This window comes from Rhipicephalus microplus, unplaced genomic scaffold (assembly GCF_043290135.1).
Source record: "Rhipicephalus microplus isolate Deutch F79 unplaced genomic scaffold, USDA_Rmic scaffold_280, whole genome shotgun sequence".
Taxonomy (NCBI): domain Eukaryota; kingdom Metazoa; phylum Arthropoda; class Arachnida; order Ixodida; family Ixodidae; genus Rhipicephalus; species Rhipicephalus microplus.
Genome location: NW_027464851.1, coordinates 26,646 through 32,500, shown reverse-complemented (window position 1 = coordinate 32,500; position 5,855 = coordinate 26,646). Strand labels below are relative to the sequence as shown.

At 58.5% G+C, this 5,855-nt stretch overlaps 2 non-coding genes across 2 annotated transcripts; both read right to left on the bottom strand.

Moving 5' to 3' along the window:
- Positions 1-652: 652 nt before the first annotated feature.
- On the bottom strand, positions 653-805 carry LOC142793107 (5.8S ribosomal RNA). Its single transcript, XR_012891448.1, has one exon. It is a non-coding gene; the product is annotated as a 5.8S ribosomal RNA (ribosomal RNA).
- Positions 806-2,524: 1,719 nt separating this feature from the next.
- On the bottom strand, positions 2,525-4,339 carry LOC142793101 (small subunit ribosomal RNA). The gene has a single exon (XR_012891442.1). It is a non-coding gene; the product is annotated as a small subunit ribosomal RNA (ribosomal RNA).
- Between the last annotated feature and the right edge of the window lie 1,516 nt (positions 4,340-5,855).

Genomic DNA, 5,855 nt, shown 5'->3' with positions numbered 1-5,855 from the left:
AACGTTTCGCCAACTCGTGCGGGAGACTTTTTCCGCTTCGCGGCAAGTCGTCGCGCCGTGCTCTCCGCATCAACCGCGTACGCAGCGAACCGCAAACGTCGGGCGCAGCCTCCTCACCTCCCTGCGCTTTGCGCGCGAACGTTCCCTGTTCGCGCGGCAAAGCCTGGAGGAGGCACGGCCCCGCAGCGTGTTCGAGCGCCCGGTCTACGGGACACCCTGCTTACTTCGAGGGCAACAAGCGCAACGCAAGGCTGCGATCTCGCGCACTTTGCGCACGGCTGGAGAAGCTTTGCTGGCCGGCTTTCGCTCCTCGTGTTTACCGTGCGTTAAAGTTGCGCGTCCGTGGCTCTCGCAGCTCTTGCGCGCCCGGTCGCAGAGAGGAGTACGCAACCTCGACCGCACTTTCCCTGCAGGCTTCCTTCCGACTCGAAGTCCTGCGGCGGTCTCAACGAGGTGCCACATCCTCAATGCAGTCGGTCGCCCCCGTTTCGGTTGGGCTCTGGCACGACGGTCGCCACCGTCTCGCCCTTGAGTGGCCGCTGTTGGCGCTCGCTGTGAGGTGTTCAGCGTGCTGTCCGTGTTGCCGACGCGGTCAAAACGAGTCGACGGCTCACGTTCCCTTGTGCGCCGAAGGCTCTCTTGATATGTGATCCGACCCTCAGACAGACGAAGCCAAGGGAAGACCCAAGGCCGCAATGTGCGTTCAAAGAATCAGTGCTCAGTGTGTCCTGCAATTCACACCAAGTCTCGCAGCTGGCTGCGTTCTTCATCGACCCGAGAACCGAGTGATCCACCGCTTAGAGTCGTGAAAAAGTGTTTGTTCAATTCCGTACAGTCAAAACCAAACGTTTCTGGCACTCGGCCAAACAGTGGCCAAGAAGGGCGCTTTTCAGCGCACGCTTGGACTCCAAAACTCTGCCGCGCCTTTTTCGGCTGCCGCAAATCGAGCAAACGGTGTGTTTCGGACGGCGTTTCGCTTTCGCTACTTGCGAGTGCTTTCGTGGTCCACCCCTCTATAAATACTCGGGAGGCGTCGAAGCCGGTTCTCCAAGCCGGACCCGTAGGTATCGTTGTGTGCTCGCTCTCATTGGCCCGCCTAACCAGAAAATGCCTGCGGTACACCCATTTGGATAAGAGTGCACGCAGATGCGGGCCTCGACGGCTACACATTTCCTCGGGCGGCCGCCTCCCGGCCTCCGTGGAGCGCGGGATGCACGGTCCCATCGACAAGCCTCTCCCGTTTTTACCGTGGCGTCGCGGTTCACCACGGCAGGCGGGTCGGTCTCCTCCGCATAAAAAGGGGGACCCCCGCTTTTTGTTCCACGAAATCGCACAAGCTTTTTTCGCATCCACGGTTTGCCACCGCACACCAAAATGCCGATCCGGCTGCCTACTTTAGCCAACAGGTGGAGCCAGGCGCGCCGTACTTGCGCGGCACTTCCCACGTCCACCGAAGTCGGTGCCAAGGACCACTTTCGGCGCCGGAGCCGCGTACGAGCCTACTCGAGGCGGAAGAACGAAGCCAGCAAGGGCCTGGCCGCAAGTGCGTTCAATTGTCGGGACGTCCAAGTCCCTCGTTCTTCCGTGCTTCCTCTTTCGGCAAGTCGTTGCGGCACCTTCCCAAAGCGCGCAGACCCGCTAATCGCGACGAGCGCGACGTGGCCGTGCCGCCTTTCCCTCGGCAGCAAGCAAAACGCCTGGCAACGTCGACGCTCCCCTAACCGCGATCTCGCACCGTGTTTCGTGTGGCGAATTCAAAAGCCGGCCGGCGCTGCTGCAACCATTACGGTCGGTACGCATACGCCGCGGAGGGCGGGACGGTCATCGGAGCGTGCGGTTCCTCCATCGAGTACTGCGCACCTCGGCCGTCGCATCGCCGTGCCATGACCGGCCGCGCGTCAACGCGAACCGGTGCCAGCGAGATCCCTCGCCTGCAAGAACCGACCGGCAGCCTCCGTCACCCGAGGACGCGGAGGCGCTTGCCGCGGACGGCGGGACGGTATGCACTGGTGCACAGCGGACCCGTCACATCGCCAGTTCCTTGACCGACCGCCGACGCTTGTGCCGTTCCTCTCGTACTTGGCAGTCGCCGCGCGATTGTCGGGTCTCGTTCTTGCACGCTCGAACGGTCGGGAGGGCACTCGGCTGGCGTTTCGGGAACGCGCAGCCTCGCCTTCTACCGACGTAACCACGACTCGCCGTTCGCGCTCCGCCGCTCCTGTTTACAGTACTAGGCGGTCCCGCAGCGGTCGGGTCGCGCATTTCGAGCGCTTCGAGCCACGGTGCAGTGGCGGGTCGAAAGCCGACCTATGAGTGCGTTGCGCCGTTTGTACCCGCGTCCGCCACCTGGCCGACCGTCCAAGGTCGCGGTGTTGGCGTCCGCTGGGCGCAACAATTTGTCACGGGGTGCCGCTCCACATTCAGGCAGCCCCGTGGGGAAAAGCCGACCCCGCGTCCAAACGGGGTCAGCGGCAGAAAGTGTCGGGCGCAGACGCAGCTGAGGCGCTCACCCTTCACAATCCGTTAATGATCCTTCCGCAGGTTCACCTACGGAAACCTTGTTACGACTTTTACTTCCTCTAAATGATCAAGTTTGGTCATCTTTCCAACAGACCGGCGCAACCGAAAGGCCGCGCCGGACATCGGTCCGAAGACCTCACTAAATCATTCAATCGGTAGTAGCGACGGGCGGTGTGTACAAAGGGCAGGGACGTAATCAACGCGAGCTTATGACTCGCGCTTACTGGGAATTCCTCGTTCAAGGGGAACAATTGCAAGCCCCTATCCCAATCACGAAAGAAGTTCCACGGGTTACCCAGTCTTTTCAGACAGGGATAAAGACACGCTGCTTCCTTCAGTGTAGCGCGCGTGCGGCCCCGGACATCTAAGGGCATCACAGACCTGTTATTGCTCTGTTTCGTGCGGCTAGGAGCCGCTTGTCCCTCTAAGAAGGTTGTAAGGTGCTGGGAACCCCGCACCTATTTAATAGGCTAGAGTCTCGTTCGTTATCGGAATTAACCAGACAAATCGCTCCACCAACTAAGAACGGCCATGCACCACCATCCACCGAATCAAGAAAGAGCTCTCAATCTGTCAATCCTCCCAGTGTCCGGGCCGGGTAAGTTTTCCCGTGTTGAGTCAAATTAAGCCGCAGGCTCCACTCCTGGTGGTGCCCTTCCGTCAATTCCTTTAAGTTTCAGCTTTGCAACCATACTTCCCCCGGAACCCAAATACTTTGGTTTCCCGGAAGCTGCCCGCCGAGTCATTTGAGTAACTCAGGCGGATCGCTGGTTGGCATCGTTTATGGTCAGAACTAGGGCGGTATCTGATCGCCTTCGAACCTCTGACTTTCGTTCTTGATCAATGAAAACATTCTTGGCAAATGCTTTCGCAGTAGTTCGTCTTGCGACGGTCCAAGAATTTCACCTCTAGCGCCGCAATACGAATGCCCCCGTCCGTCCCTCTTAATCATTACCTCGTATTCCAAAAACCAACAGAACAGAAACGAGGTCTTGTTCTATTATTCCATGCAAGTTTATTCAGGCGACTCGCCTGCGTTGAGCACTCTAATTTTTTCAAAGTAAAAGCACCGGCCATCTCGAGGCACACAATGAAGTGCACCAAGAAAGAACCGGCATGATGTTCAGTCCGAGCCGTCGCATCGGGTAGATGCACTACTCGTCTGGAACTGAGATCCAACTACGAGCTTTTTAACCGCAGCAGCTTTAGTATACGCTATTGGAGCTGGAATTACCGCGGCTGCTGGCACCAGACTTGCCCTCCAATTGATCCTCGTTAAAGGATTTAGAGTGTACTCATTTCAATTACGGGGCCTCAAAAGAGTCCCGTATTGTTATTTTTCGTCACTACCTCCCCGTGCCGGGAGTGGGTAATTTGCGCGCCTGCTGCCTTCCTTGGATGTGGTAGCCGTTTCTCAGGCTCCCTCTCCGGAATCGAACCCTGATTCTCCGTTACCCGTAACAACCATGGTAAGCAAGTAACCTACCATCGAAAGTTGATAAGGCAGACACTTGAAAGAAACGTCGCCGGCTCGTGGCCATGCGATCAGCACAAAGTTATCCAGAGTCACCACACAATACGGGCCGAAACCCGATCGATCTTGGTCTAATAAAAGCACCCGTTACCCAAAGGGCTCCAGGCTCACTGCATGTATTAGCTCTAGAATTGCCACAGTTATCCAAGTAGGAAGAAACGATCTAAGGAACCATAACTGATTTAATGAGCCATTCGCGGTTTCGCCTTATTTCGGCATGTACTTAGACATGCATGGCTTAATCTTTGAGACAAGCATATGATTACTGGCAGGATCAACCAGGTAATCGTTCGACTGCGCGTCCGTCCTCGCCTTCGGCGGGCCGGACGCAGTCTGTGTGCGGCGGAGGCCACCTTCAGGCGCCCCAACACGCTTATTTTGCACTCCGAGATGACGGCGTTCGAGCTCGCTACGGCACAACCTTCCCGAAAGACGAGTGGGAGCCGTGCGGCAAGAAGCACGTTCATGCTCGCTCTTTTTCGTTGCATCGACTCGGTCGCGCCGTGCGGGTTGCCCAAGCCCGCTGCACTGTCGGTGGACCGGCCGGAACTAGCAACGGAGCCGAGACTGCAAAGCCGCCAGACGACGGGTCACGCCCGCGTCTTCGGCGCTTTCGCATCTGAATCGCCCGAGGACGACACGGAACACACCTCGATATCGTGGTAAAACGGCACCGTCCGACAACCAGCCCCTAACGCATCAAGCGGATGAGGCTGCAGACGACTGCCGTGGATTCCCCTGGAGCAGACCCGAGGACACGCTTGACGAGGCCGAAGCCCGCCGCATATCAGACACCCGGTCGCTTTCGCGTACGCCGCTCACGAGAACCCCCACATAATAGCAGCGATAAGTACCCAGACCTCCTTGGGCACTAATACGAGCGTACTCGAGAAAATTTCACCGCGGGTGTGCCCCGAAACGTGTGGCACGTTGAGCGTGCCACAAGTCTACGTCGCTCTCAAACCCGCCGAGGTCGTAGAATTTGCGACCCTACTCACGAAATTCCCACCGAGGATACGGCCGCAAACGTACCGCACCTTGGGTAGGCCACGAGTTTGTGCAACACTACGCTGACGGCACAGCACCGAGGTCGTGCGCGCACGCACGGGAAAATTCCGCCGCGGTTTCTGCCGAAAACGTGAGGCACCACGACTCTCCGCAAGTTCGCGTCGACTGCGAAAGACCGAAGTCGTGAACGACGTGTCCGCTACTCGCCGCCGACACGCTGGACACCAAACGTACAACGACTCGACGGCGTCGTAGAGGCCCACGACGCGGTTTTCCTTAACGACGTCTCGGCGTGGCACCGACAGGTTAGAACGGCCGACCAACGTTCCCTGTCCGCCGTTCGGCTCAGTCGAAGGGCTCGGCGACTTCGGCAACGCTGCGAAGCCGCACGGTGACGCACGCCATGTCCCCATTTTTTTTTTTTTTTTTCTTTCTGCGTCTGCCGGGGTGCCCCTATAATAGCAGCGATAAGCACCCAGACCGCCGTGGGTCGCTCGCCCCGGCTGACGTGGTTTTTCGTACTCCTGCGGCGGTCGCCGTCAAGCACGTCCAAATACGCTACTTTCGTGGGCGCATTCACGCTCTTTCGCTTCGCCGGAGTGCCAGCACTCACTCTGCCAAAAACGGCGAACATCCGAGCGGCGGTTCCCACTTTTGCGTCGGCGTCGCAAACCCCGCCCCGGCAGACGAGGTTTGCCGTACTCGTGCGACGGTGGCCGGCGGGCACGTCGAAAGACGCCGATATCGTGCGCGAATTGGCGCACCTTGGCTTCACCGGAGTGCCGCCACTGAC